Here is a 15,220-nt window from a genome sequence, read left to right as displayed (position 1 = left end):
TCATGAACTCTTAGATCTGTATATTATAGCACATAAATATCATTCCAAATTGAGCAAATGAAGCACTTGAATCAGCCCAAAGTAATCTCATAGTATAGGCATAACATCCTCAAAATGTCCAGCATTAATCATAGCCATTCGGGCATCAAATGAGCATACCAAGGAGCTTGAAGCATTAAGAAAAGGGGCTGCCTTGTTTTACATCGCTTGTAGACTATTCTTCACAATCTAGAACTAAAGATATGGTGGTCATTTGACACGTGTACTTGCTGTACATGAATTAAATTGTGCCGTATGATTATGTATGGATTCCTACATGAAATAGCAGATGTCTTGGATGTTCTAAAGCATGTATGACATGTATACATCTCTATTTTGGCTGTGAAAGAATTGTTGGTCATTTACATCTTGCAAATTTCAGACTACATGTATATCTATTGGCAGTGAAGTTGAATGTCATAGAGTTTACAGTAGCTACATGATCTATGCATTGAACAATGTACCTACATCCTACGTCACTTGTTTATGGATGTCTTTGACAAGATTATGGACTTAAATACACAGATTTGAATAGAGGAGTGTTGTTGAAAATTGTCATTGAATTGGAAGGCTGAAAGTGATCAGTTAAGAAGCCTTGGTTTGTAGGTAGTCATGTAGTGTTTGCAATATGGAAAATGTATACAGAACCAACAACATAACCTAGATAGTGGGGAAAAAGCTTGACATCAATAACTATGCCATATGGAAGTTCTGCATGGAGAACTTTCTAATATGAAAAGGATATTAGGATTTGATAACGGGTGTTGAAGCTAAACCCAAACTCCTAGAGCCTAGAATCCTACAACTAATTAGAGACATGCACACTGAGCTTGGATGGAAAGAGCTCAAAGGGTGTTACACTGGTTATCTTTGTGTATCTCAGATGCAATGGTGATGCAAATAATGAGCTACAAGTCACCAGTAGATGCATGGAACATTTTGATCAAGTATTATGGCACAACCACAAGTGCCAAAAAGATACAGTTGAAGCAAAATTCAATAATATGGACAGAAAGTGTAGGTCTATTCAAGACTATGTCATTGAAATTAAGACATTGTGGACTAGTTAGTGTCCATACACATAGGTGGAGGATGAAGACATGGTTGTAGTTGCATTAAATGGCTTGGGGCCTGAATATAAATCGTCTGATACTTCCATATCTATGCAAGTTGAAATGCCGGATTTTAATGAGCTTGTTGCATTGCTAATTCATGAGGAAGTTAAACTGGGTTTGGCCACAAGTTCTAGCAGCTCTAAGAGAAAGGATGCTATTTTTTATTCGAATCAACATGGCTGTGGCAGCCGTGGTAGAGGTTATGGCTCTAGCAAAGGATCTCAACAGAATGGGTCTTATGGAAATAATAACCAGTAGGGTTCAAATGCAATAGGAGGTGGAAATTTCAGAGGCAGGGGGAGATCTAGCCCTAGAGCCAGAGGCTCTTGGCAGTAGCCATAGAGGACCCTTGACAATCCTAATAAGGATAACGATTGTCACTACTATGGTAAGTACGATCACATTGCCAAGGACTGCGGCCGAAAGAAGCAGGGTAAGCAACATGGACATTATGCATCGTCCAGTTAGACAGAAGATGCGTCTGGGGGATAGACTGTTTGTCATGACATGTGAAAGATAGGGTTGCTGAGAAGTCTACTGAGGATGCAGTTTGGTATATTGATTCGAGAGCATCGAATCATATGATGCCTCATAGTGACTATTTTATTGACATGGTGCCTAACATGAATGGCTATGTATGCATAGGAGATGACACACAACATAGCATTGAGCATAAAGATAGAGTACCTTTAGTGATTCATGATGGAAGAATATTCTTGATGTATTGCATGTCCCATCTATTACTAAAAATTTGATGTTTGGGGGTCAAATGATTGAGAAAAATCTATAGGCTTGGTTTAATAAGCATGGATGCTTCATTGAAGAGTTTGGTAGTGGCTGTAAATTGATTGCTTATGGTCATAGACAAGGCAAGATGTTCACTTTGGATGCCACTTTACCATAGCTGACATCATCCATGTTTGCTCATGGCTTACGCATGGTTATAAAATTAGAAATATCGCATAAGAGAGTGGGCATGTTAATCTTTAGTGGCTGCAAATGATACAAAAGAAACGACTTGTGACATGTCTACCCAAGTTTGCATACACTGATATTGGTCATGTTTGCAATGCTTGTCAATTTGGGAAATAGTCAAGGTTGCCTTTTGTCAAGTATGTACAGAATAGTATGCAACCGTTGCACTTGATTCACTTTGATGTGTGGGGACCAGCCCATAATGCATCTATGGGAGGTTCCAAATACTACGTGATATTCATTTATGACTTTAGCCACTATACTTGGGTTTATGCAACCGTTGCAGTTGATTCACTTTGATGTGTGGGGACCAGCCCATAATGCATCTATGGGAGGTTCCAAATACTATGTGATATTCATTTATGACTTTAGCCACTATACTTGGGTGTACATATTAAAAACAAAAGATGAAGTGTTGGTTGTTTTTAAGCAATGTAAGAAGTAGGTTGAGAAAGAATTCGATTGCTACATCTCTTGTTTGAGATTGGACATTGGTGGGGAGTATGTATCACATGAGTTTAACACATTTTTAGCTGAAAATGGCATATGTAGGCACCTTACATGCATCTACACTCCACAACAAAATGGAGTAACTGAATGGAAGAATAGGGTATTGATGGAACTTGCTTATGCAATTATGAATGAGAAGAATATGTCGCTCTATTATTGGGCTAAGGCTGTTATGATAGCCATGTATATCTTGAATAGGACTCCCACTGTATGCATTCATGATGTGACACCTTTTTAGAGGTTGTATGGGTACAAACTTGATGTCAGTCGCATGATAGTACTTGGGAATATTGCTTATGTGCATACTCCTAATGAGAAGTAAAAGAAGTTGGATCCAAAAGCACACAAGTGTGTATTTATTGGTTATGCGCAGGAAAAGAAGGCATATAAATGTTATGATCTCTCTACACTGGAGACACTTGTGAGCAGGGATGTTATATTTGATGAGATGGCTACTTGGTATGTATCACCTACAATATTACCATTTGATATGCCTTTTGCACATGCATCTACAATTGATTTGCAGTAGAGTACTGAACTGACAGGTCCTAGTGTGATGGATGTCTCTTCCTCTATATCTCAATGGATAGGGAGATTACATAGTTCTGGCTCACCATCCACCACTGACTCCACTATGTTAGTGAGGGGGAGATATGATGTGATGGATAGAAAAGGGAAAGAAAAAGTCTTTGAGGTTGCATATGGTATGATGACACTTGGCATGATGACTTCAGGCTATGACTTGACTAGTAGATTGGATAGTAAACTTCGTATTCCCACTATGTATACATCTGGTACCAGGCAGAAATCTATATTTTGCCTCATGAGAGGGGAATCGAGTAGTGCACCATAGCTCAGAAACTCGCAGAGAGTTAGGTATCTTGTGGATAGACTGACTTACAGTGGTTACTTTGCGAAGCATTATGCTTATATGACGAAGGTTATGGGAGTTAAGGAACCTGCCACTTATGCTGAAGTAGTGATGGATAAGAATTGTTGCACAGTTATGGATGAGGAAATACATGCCTTGGCTGAACATAGTACTTGGGATCTTGTTCCACTGCCAGATGGAAAAACGACCATTGGTTGCAAAAGGATTTATAAGATTAAATTCAAGTTGGAGGCAGTGTAGAGAGGTACAAAGCCAGACTAGTCACTAAGGGTTATGCTCAACAGTATGGACTAGACTACAAAGAAACTTTCAACCATGTTGGTGAGATGGCAACCATACGAACAATGATTGAATTGGCTACTGCAATTAAAGGCTGGAAATTGTAGCAGATGGATGTTAAGAATGCTTTCCTCAATGGTGACTTCGAAGAGAAGGTTTATATGGATTGGTCTGTGAAGGATATGTACATCTTGAATTTCAGCATTATGTATGCAAGCTGAAAAAAGCATTGTATGGGCTGAAGTAGGCTCCGGGAGCCTAGCATGCAAGGATCAATAATTACTTGCAGAGTTTAGGATTTAGAGTTGGCAAGGTTGATCATAGTTTGTTCACAAAAAAGATAGATAGATGCTTGGTAGTGCTGGTTATTTATGTGGATGATTTGATAATCACAGGTGATTATGTCTTTGGGATACAGAATGTTATGAGAATGCTGAAATCTAATTTTGATATGAAGGACTTAGGTGAGCTGAAGTACTTGGGTAGTATTGAGGTAATCAAGGATGAAAATGGTTTATGACTGATGCAAAAACACTATGCCATGGAAATGCTTAAGAAATATGGTATGACTGAATTTAAACCGCTTAACACCATATTGGGGAATATGATATTTTCCCATAAGTTTGGGACACGTGGTCAAATCTTTGGATTTGTCATAACTTGAAAACTATAACTCCAAATTGAGCGCTCTATAGCTCAATAGATTCCATTTTTCAAGCGCTTTCCAATGATAGGTCACATCATATGGGTTTGAGAAACTTATGGGCATGTTATCCGGGTGCCACATTTTTAGTATTCAAAAAATGGGAATTGGGAGATTCCCAAACTCACTAATATTGTGTTGCTTGATACACCACTTGATCAAAATGTCAAGTTGGACATTAGCACTGGAGCTGAAGTTGATGATGTGACTATGTACAGGCAGATGGTTGGAAGCTTGATATATTTAATCATCACCAAGCTTGATTTGAGTTATGCGGTTGGGCTCATAAGTCAATTCATGCAAAAGCCCAGAAAGCCACACTTGGATGCTGTTAGACAGATTATGCAGTGTGTAAATTTCATTGTAGAACATGGGCCGTTCTATGAGAACGATAAGGCCCTAAAACTCATTACTTATACAAATTGGGCAGGATGCTTATGTAATCCTAGGTATACGAGTGGTTATGCCTTCATCTTTGGAAGTGTGATGATTAGTTGGATTAGCAAGAAGCAGCCAACTGTTGCATTGTCTAGCACTGAGGCAGAGTATAGAGCTGCTGCATTGGTAGCATGTGAGATTGCACGGCTACTCAAGATTATGGCTGATTTGGACATATATTCTTAGTGAATTTATTTTGTGACAATCTAGTGTACTTCTAGCAACAAATCCAGTATACCATGCCTGAACTAAACACATTGAGGTACACTGTCATTTCATCCGTGAGATGGTTCTTGCCCACAGAGTGGATCTTATGCATGTGAAGATGGATGAGAAGGTAGTAGATATCTTTACCAAGTCTTTGGATAAATATGAGTTCAGTCGATTCCTATAGCTCCTTGGTGTACAGGTTTTATCTTGAGCTTGAGGGGGAGTGTTGAGACTTCAAGCTCATTATCTTATGTGTGACTGATAGTATCTTAGTTGTGTTCAATTGTACATGTGTGGGACATTTAATAAGTGGGGTTAGTTGATGTGACCTAACTAGAGTTAGACATGGTTAGTGAAACCTAGTGTATAACTTACTCTTTAGTAAGTGAAGAAGAATAATGGAGTAATAAAAAGAAGATAGAGAGCATGACTGAGCTCTCTATTGCTCTCCTCTATTTGTGTCTCATTTTTTAACAACCTTTTGGGTAGTATCCATAGGTAGTGCATATTTTTTAAGTTTCATAAAATGAGAATAATAGGCTTTCAGACTTGGTTTGAGCTCGTGTAAGGAAAAGAACTCGTTCATTCTGATGGTGCGATATCTCTGCGATTGGAAGGTGGAAAGTATCTTTGTCTCATGAACTTTTTGATCTCCTTCTGGCTTACAAGGCTTCCCATGGTAGCACTATCTTGGCACCACTACTTCTGCTACAAGTATGCCTCACCCACTAGCTTCATTGTGGCAATCATGGCCTTATTAGCTGCACTTATTCCTATTGCATCACAACAATCTTCCAATTTTTTGTTCCAAACTTCAGCATTAGTCTCAATAGTTGATCCTTTCCTAGTGAACTCAAGCAACTTGACTTGCTTCAAAAGGAACTTCTTTTCTTGAAACTCAACATCCATGTTGATAAAATGTGCCTAATAATCAAAATCATATAATTTAGATAGTTTCTTTAGGATAGCTTCAACTCTTTCACTCTTAAACTTAGAAGTCAAAATGTTAAGGCAACATATGCATACATTGTTACTAACTTATTCATTTTACTCTGATACCACATGCAATGCTCTCAACTAAGGATCCCTCAGCGACATGATTTAGTGGTCCATCAAGAGAATTTTTCTAAATGATGTCGCCCAGTACTCCTTATTTACAATAACACGGGGTTTTTCACCTAGACTCTCTCAAGTCCACCCCGTAATGAAAGGTTATGATTGTAACCCATAAGAATCAACCTAGATTTGGGTTCTTAATTCGATAAATAAGGTCATGTATCAGCTTCATCAGTCCTTGATCCATTGCACTTGCACGTTAACCCAACTCAAAGCAAATCAATGTCACACTTAGTTTATAGTGAGTGAGAAATGAGGAGAAGTGATACATATCAACCCCTCTACCTATAGGGTATAGTCTCGACTTCAATTCCCTAAAATGGCATTGATAAGGATCTAAGACAACACAATAAATAGTTGACCCCTCTACTCATAGGGTATAGTCTCGAACTCTGTTCCCCTAAAATGACATTGATCAAGGTCTAAGAAAACACACTAAGTAGTCAAATATTCTACTACTTCTTAAATCTAGTACCTAAAGGAAAAATTCTCAGTTCATCAAGACCACCCATCTATAGGATGGATCCGTCGAGATCTCACCCTTGTGCTTTCCTTGAGGGTTTTTTTTAAAGTTATCTAATTATCCTAACACATTTACATTTGACATAAAAATATAACTTTCTTAATTAGCCATTAACTTGAGTAAGTTACTCATGAATATATGTGTGCATCACATGGGTTCAAAATAAGGTATTTTTAACATATCATTTTTATACATTTTTTTACATATAGAAAGGTGTACTATAAAGGGGTTACTTACAAATTGAATAGAAAAGGGTTAGGTTTTATTGAGAAAAATTCACAAATAAGGATATTTCACTACAAGAGAAAAGCCCTATAGACGCGCACTGTACACGCGAAATAGCGGGCGTGTTTATCAGCGCGTCTATTGGCGCTAGTATATAGACGCGAAAAACGCATCTATATACCCGTGTTTTTAAATTCACTTATAGATGCGAAAATAAAGGCACATATTTTTCATTTCTCATAAAGTCCCTAAATATGATCAAACATCTTAACAGCTAGTATTTTTTAGAATACATTACCAACTTTACTTCTTTGTGGTCTAGTGTAGCTTACCCAATTGTACTTTTTTGTGCATCTTGGCGCATTGTTCTTTGGATGTGCACATTCAATTCTAATACTATAACACAAAAAATGTTATATGTATCACAAAAGTAAATAGCTCTTAGTTGATATTTTAGTTGTTTCTGAGTATTACAAATATACATCCAATCATTCAAAGCTAATGTAATGTGTCCACCGTTCTCCTCCAGGACACGTCTTAGTAGCCCATCAGAAAGTGAGTCTCGAAAGCTCCACCCGGCATTTCCATGGAATGCTTCGTGGTTTGCGATCTAGGACTTCCTGAGTCTGTTACATAGCGAAGTATTCTGGTCGTTCCCACTTAGGACCGATCTAAATCAGGGTTTCCCCTAATGGTCACTTTCCTAGACGATAGCTAGCGTCGAACCCTAGGCAAACTACTTTATCTAGAAACGCTAGGGACGAAGCGGATTCATGCTGCACTTGGTTCAAGGAGAATGGGAAACGAGAGGGATGCAAGGCTTGACCTCTTTGCCCATAAGGCATAGTTACATTCCATTCCCCTAAAACAACATAAATCCAGATTCTAGAAACCTAAACTCTAGGTCAATGTCCTTGCTGTTCATCTCCTTCGAGAAGAGCTCCTTGCTGTCCATTTCAACTGAGAAAAGTTCCCAGCCAACCGGGACCACCCATTTGTAGGACGGACCCATGGCCACATCCACTGCACTTTCCTCAAAGTTGCTTTAGTTTTCTAATTACCTACCACATTGTAACGTGTCCACCTATTCCCTTCAGGACACGTCTTAGCAGTCCATCAGAAAGGAGGTCTAGAAAGCTCCGCTCGGCACTCCCATGGAATATCACGGGGTTTGCAATCTAGGACTTTCTGCGTCTACCACGTAGCAGAAGTATTCTGGCCGTTCCCACTTAGGACCGATTCCCTAATGGTCATTTCCTAAACCACAACTAGCATCGAACCTTGAGCGAACTACTTTACGCAGAAACGCCAGGGCCGAAGCAGATTCACGCTGCACTTGGCTCAAGGAGAATGGGAAACAAGAGAGATGCAAGGCTCAACCTCTCTGCCAAAAAGCATAGCCCCATTCCATTCCCCTAAGATAGCGTAAATCGAGATTATTATAACTTAGACTCTAGATCAACGCCCTTGCTATTCGTGCCCTTTGAAAAGATGTGCAGCATGAATCTGCTTCGGCCCTGGCGTTTCTGCGTAAAATAGTTCACTCGGGGTTCGACGCTAGTTGCCATTTAGGAAATGACCATTAGGGAAAACCTTGATTCAGGTTGGTCCTAAGTGAGAATGGCCAGAATACTTCCGCTACGTGGTAGATGCAGAAAGTCCTAGATCGCAAACCCCATGACATTCCATGGGAGTGCCGGGCAGATCTTTCTAGACCTCCTTTTCAATAGACTGCTAAGATGTGTCCTGAAGGGAATAGGTGGACATGTTACAGTTGGTATCAGAGCCAACCAACGAAGGATTTGTTTTAAGAAATCTTAATAAGATGAAGTAAATCAAATGTCGTTGTTTCAAACATTTCCTTACTTTTGATGCTATCTTGCAGAATTATGAAGCATGGAACAGGTTCTTAGTGTTCCGAGTCATGTTTATGACCGCGATGCATTCCCCGGATTATCGACAAAGGGTTGAAATGATGAACATCCTAGATCGTATCTATAATCCATCACCTTTGTATGTGGAACGAAGATGGACGGGTGCCTTAGGAATCTACTATATAGCTACCCACTGGTTTGCATACCTTCAAACCAACCTCAAGAGGATCAAGTGGTTGGAAGACCTAAAGATCGTGAAGCTGTTCATTTTTGTGGAGGCTCACGTAAACTCAACTTTACATATTCGAGGTTGGAGGGTTGAGTTGAACTCATATGTATATGAGGAAGTGCCCCATGTAATCCCCGCCGACAGGATCAAAGTGTTGGGGCTCTTTGAGAAGAATGGGTTCCAAAGAAAAGGATACCCTGATCTTGCAATGACTTACTGATTCTTGAAGATCCATGACCTGAAACCATACTATTATCCAGTTCCCGTAGATAAATGTAATACAACATTATTCTCCCCAAACTAAATGTAATAGTTGCCCTATTATCCCAACAAATGTTGTATTCTGAAAGGGCTATGCCCATATAAATGCAATAGGACTTCTTTTTATCAATGTCTGTTTTGTTCATGAGAATTGATAAGAAGTTAAGTGGTTAGATTGCTTGGTTGATAGCGGAAATGGAGATGAAATATAAATCATAACGATTAATGAGTAATAACATTAAGAAACCTTTATCCAGGCACAACCCCAGGTACAAATTTCCAGTTCGTCTCCTACATCAAGTACTACTGTAATCCAGGAGAAGAAGTTTCTTCTCAAGCAGATTAAGCCACCTGAATAATGAAGACACCTCTTGGCCTAGTCCGCATGTGTACTCTACCTCAAGGGGCTACGAATTCAGTAGCTCACATGATGAATGCCATGCATAAAGTATTAAGGGATTATATTCCTCAATTGACTCTTCCTTTTCTTGATGATGTTCCAATTAAAGGATGTGAAGTTCATGAGAAAAATGAAGGCATACGCAGATTTGAATCATCAAGATAGAATCTTCGAGGAAGGAGACATGGTCTTCATTTGTGTACGCCCAAAGAAGAGTTCCCTATCCTTAGTAGATTGCAAGAAACTCAGTCCAAGGTATTGTGGTCCATAAAAGATCCTCAAGTGCCTAGGACCTAATGCTTATAGACTGCAACTCCCTGAGAATCTAAAGGTTCATAATGTATTCCATATCAGCCTATTGAAGAAGTATGTACCAAATCCTAGTCATGTACTTAATGACCAACAAGTTGTAATGCCTAGTCAAGGAGTCCTTGAACTAAGGCCTGACAGGATCTTAGATGTTAAGGAGAGACAATTGAGATCTAGAACCTTGAGAGAATGCCTCGTCCAGTGGAAAGATTATCCCGAGGAGGATGCCACTCGGGTAGATGAAAGCACACTCAACCATCAATATCCCTAGTTTATCTCGAGATGAGGACATCTTGATTCCTCCAAGGGGGAGAGAATGTAATATTTCTGATTCCTAACCCGCGTTCTTCATAAGAACCTCCTCTTGATAGGAGGCCAAAAGGATAATATTGCAATTATGACAATTTTTTTTTGTAATTATCCCCTCTTTCGCCTAGTCGACGGTCGTGATGGAGGAGAGGGAGAGGAGGTGCGATGACTGAGCACCGAGCTGGATGCCATTGGGGGGGTGAATGCCATGCAAATGGCCACGTGGGGGGAGGGAGGTCCTCCTCCCTTCACCCTATAAAAACCCCCTGTGGGGGGGGGGTGAGTAAGAAGAGGAAGGCTGTGATAATCGGACGATGTCGTATGAAGAGGGAGAGAACAATAATGTTGAGCCGCCAGGTGCTGCAACAGTGCCGCCGCCACAAGTTGAACACACCATCAAACGCCGTCCCAAATTGCTGATTTAGTCCACGCCATTATTTCCTCAAAATCATCCCCTCTTTTCCCACGTGGATAACTGAGTCCACAGAAGCTTCCAAGAAGCTTCTTGGAAGCTTCTAAGGGGAGGGATCTAAGTCCCCCCTTCTTGTGGACTTTCTTAAGCCCTCCTCTAGAGGGTTTTTATAACCCCTTTCCCGCCCCCTTCCCCCCTTCCCCCCCCCCCTCGAGATTTAACCCCTTCACAGGCAGTCTTTTACACCATCCCCCCTTTTTCAAATCCTCTAAAATCCTATAAGCTCACCTTGCCTTGGGTCTAAAGTAAACCTTCCCGTGGAAATCCTTACTTCTGGGTTTCAAAACCCTTTTCCTATCGGCCCTACAAAGCGAGTTTTTCAAAACCCGGAGTTTAAGCCCTTGCATTCCACAAAGTCATTTTTGACGATTGTAAAGTCCTAATCGTGAAATCATTCCCTACTTTGAGGAGGCAGCTTTAAGGCCTTCTAAAGCTCGATTGTGAAAGATGGTGGAATTGATCAAGGAAGTCGAATCACAAAGGGAGTTTCGCGTGCAAAGGAGGCGACCCAAGAACATAAATCTACGTCCAAGGCGAAAATGCCAAATTCGCGATGGGCCCAAAGAAGGCACAAGGCGCAATCGCAAGAGGATCATCTCCTAACATCCATGTGGACATTTCACCACAAGTCTAGGTTTTTCTTCTTAATTTTGATTAACGTCATAATATTTCGATTGTGCATGGATCATTTATGGAATTAGGATGCACTTTTTTGATTGAAATACCTTGGCTAAATTGAAAGAAATAACTTACGATCAAAGAATCAGTCATTTGTATTAAAAGAATGAAAAAGAAAGAGCATAAGATCTTTTTGCATTACTAGCAAGATTTTTTTTAAAAAAAGGCATTGCAAAGTAACGAAATTAGATCAACTAATGATCATCTTTTCAAAGTCGAGTTTATTGTTGAACACTTTGATTATGCATGAAAGTATAAATCGCATGTCGCATTATTAGACATCTCTTCTTCGCAATGATTCGTTAGAGAAAGTTGCTAATAATCCATAGGAATTTGCAAGGCATGGAAATGGTTCTTGAGCTACATGAAGTAGATTAAAACTCTAGACAATTGGCTTAAACCTTAATCAATTGCATAAATAGTTATGAGAGGTTGTGTAATGCTCATTCAACGTATGAATATCTCATCTAGAAAAGAAGTTAGAAAAAGGCTGCATGGTTCTAACATAACACCCTAAAGCTTAGTAGCATGAATCTTGATTGCATGTTACAGAAGGTTCAATAGAAATTATGTTGAGAATCAGCAATCACACTCAAACAGCCTCTTTGTATGGAATCTCAGGGTCAAGGATATGCAGGCTAACTTATCCCATATGCACAATAGTGCCTACTGCAGTTTCCTACTTTCCTATAAAGCATTGTACTTGCTTCCTTTCTTAATGCAATGATAGTACTCTTTTCATTTCAGTAAAGTGTCAATGTCATTGTCCACATACACAAGATTGTGTTTATGAGTCCAAGTCTCAATCTTGGAACCTAATTCACTTGTGTAACAAACAGTGTCCATTCCATCATGAGTCTACACTTCTCCTTCCATCCTCCATAGCTTCCGGTTATGTCATGCTCTAGATCCCGCATTTGTAACATGGTATCAGAGCCCAGTTGGGCATGGCATTGCTTCTCCAGCCTCTCTTGATTCTTCTGAACCTCCATCCAGCTCAATGTCAGCTCATGACTTCATCTCCCAACTCTACTCTCACTGAAGCTTCCATGGCAGCCATAGCCAGCAGCACCCTATCAGATTGAACTGCTTATATCTCACTCCACAGGTCAAATCTCTTACAGCTTCCTTCTGGAAAAGTATTCCCCAACTCATAAAGCTTCTCTGTATCACATCAATCCAGGACATTGGACCATCTGGAGCTCAGCATTGTGAAAATCCCAAATCTCTGTTCTGTGTCTGCCATAGCCAGACAAGACCTACCTTGCTTGGAGCTTCCATAACTCTTCAACCAGGCCATTTCAGCCCACGATTTCTTCTGGAGAGTTGTTCCTCTGCTCAAGGCGTTTCATCTTGGCACAACAATCAATGACATTGATGCTCCCTGGCTCCAGCATTGCAGAAATTCAACCACGCTGTCCAGATCTGCGCTGAATCTGTTCGCGGCACCTGCGCGCCTCATACTGACCACGATCTACACAATCTTCATGGGGCTTTGGTAGCCCATGACATAAGCTTCCTAGATATGTAAAAATTTTTAAAAATGATGCACTGTAGCTCCTGCAATAAGCAAAAAACCAGGCCCCTGTCTCAGAAACCCTAAATCCACCATAGCCAAAAGCTTCAAAATCTTGACATTTTTCACTGTTTCTCTCACTGAAGTTATCAACAGTGATTTTAATCACTGAGCAATACTCTCTGAAGTTCGTTAAAGTACTGTCACTCAGATCTGAAGACATCAGCATCAAATCAAGAAGGGGAAGATCACTTGGAGTAAAAGACTTTTGCAGATTTGGTATTCATTGACACTCAGTTAGTGCTTTTTAGCACTTGTGTCTCTCAATCAATTCTTTTGTTGCTCAAATCTAATAAAGTCTGAAGTTGATTTGCTACTGTTCCCGTAAATCTAACATGGGCAAAGACTCGCCAAATGCTCGATTCAAAGGAGTCGGATTCCACACTTGGCAAACCCGCATCAAGCTCATCCTGATGAAGAAGGGTCTCTGGGCCATCACAAATGGCAAAGAGAAGAAACCTCGGGACGCGGACCTTGCAACTACTTGGCAAAAGAATGATGACAGAGCTCAGGCCATTATTAAACTGGAGCTAGACGACAGTTATATTCATCATGTGGATAACTGTGAGACCTCACAGGATACATGGAAAAGACTTGACACCCTGTTCGGTGCACAATCTAAATCATCAAAGTATGGTCTCCTGATTGAGTTCTTCAGGCTTGAAATGAAGTCCAGCACATCACTTGCCACACATCTCAATTACATGGAAGGACTCCTAACCCAACTTGCAGGAATCAACATTAAAATGGATGAAGATGTTTGCATCGGTGTTCTACTTAAGAGCTTGCCTCTTGAATATAATAATGTATCAACAACTTTAATCAACATGCCAAATCCTGAACTTGTTGATATCCAGGCATCACTGTTAGAAGAAGAAAAGAAGCTAAAAACTAAAGAAGAACCAAGTACCTCTAGAGACGAGCATGCATTATATGTTGGCAACAGGTACAAAGGCAAGAAGGATCAGCTCTTTTGTGACTTCTACAAAAGGACCGGACACACCGAGAAGTTCTGCCACGCAAGAAAGAGATCCCAAAAGGCCTATCTAGTCGCAGTCAAAGAAGAAGAAGAAAATGAAGCAAAGGAAGAAGATGAAGATGAAGACCACCAGGATCGGAAGGACAAGACTCATCAGTCCTTGTACTCTCATAATTCTGATAGACTGTTTTAATAGCCTTGTATTTTCCTTACCCTAATGCTTCCTGCCATAAGCTTTGTAAACTCCTTATGTAACTTGGCATTACAGTCCCTGTACACTTTGTGAGGCCCCTGTTACAGCCTCTGGATGTCCACCATGTTTATGGTACCCACACTTAGCTTTTTTTGCAACAGCCTCTGGTGTTTTGCCATGTCTGTGGTATACCCACACTTTGCAGGTGGTTCTCATTACAGCCTCTACACACTTTGTGCCTTTCCTAGTTGTGATTGAGGAGGGGTGTTGAGAATCAGCAATCACACTCAAACAGCCTCTTTGTATGGAATCTCAGGGTCAAGGATATGCAGGCTAACTTATCCCATATGCACAATAGTGCCTACTGCAGTTTCCTACTTTCCTATAAAGCATTGTACTTGCTTCCTTTCTTAATGCAATGATAGTACTCTTTTCATTTTAGTAAAGTGTCAATGTCATTGTCCACATACACAAGATTGTGTTTATGAGTCCAAGTCTCAATCTTGGAACCTAATTCACTTGTGTAACAAACAGTGTCCATTCCATCATGAGTCTACACTTCTCCTTCCATCCTCCATAGCTTCCGGTTATGTCATGCTCTAGATCCCGCATTTGTAACAAATTATACCATAACTTAACTTACACTTTGATCTTAACAAGAAAAGTTAGGGTTTGTAAATCTACTCATATGTAGGCAATGAATCATATGATTATGAAAATGGTATCGTGAATATCTTCAAGAACAAAAAAGTAAATTGGTTTAACCTATACACCTTGAATGCGAAGGAATCACTTAGGAAGGGTTAAATCAATGCAACATATCCCAAAGTGCTAACTAGGGTTTAGCACGTTGAGGATGTGACCTAGTCGCTCTTATTGCCAAAGATGAAACTCTTATACCCTAAATACTTGCCC

The sequence above is a fragment of the Lygodium microphyllum genome, chromosome 16 (assembly GCF_053477565.2).
Source record: "Lygodium microphyllum isolate KBCC chromosome 16, Lygodium_microphyllum_v1.1.10, whole genome shotgun sequence".
Taxonomy (NCBI): Eukaryota; Viridiplantae; Streptophyta; class Polypodiopsida; order Schizaeales; family Lygodiaceae; genus Lygodium; species Lygodium microphyllum.
This window is presented reverse-complemented; position numbering follows the sequence as displayed.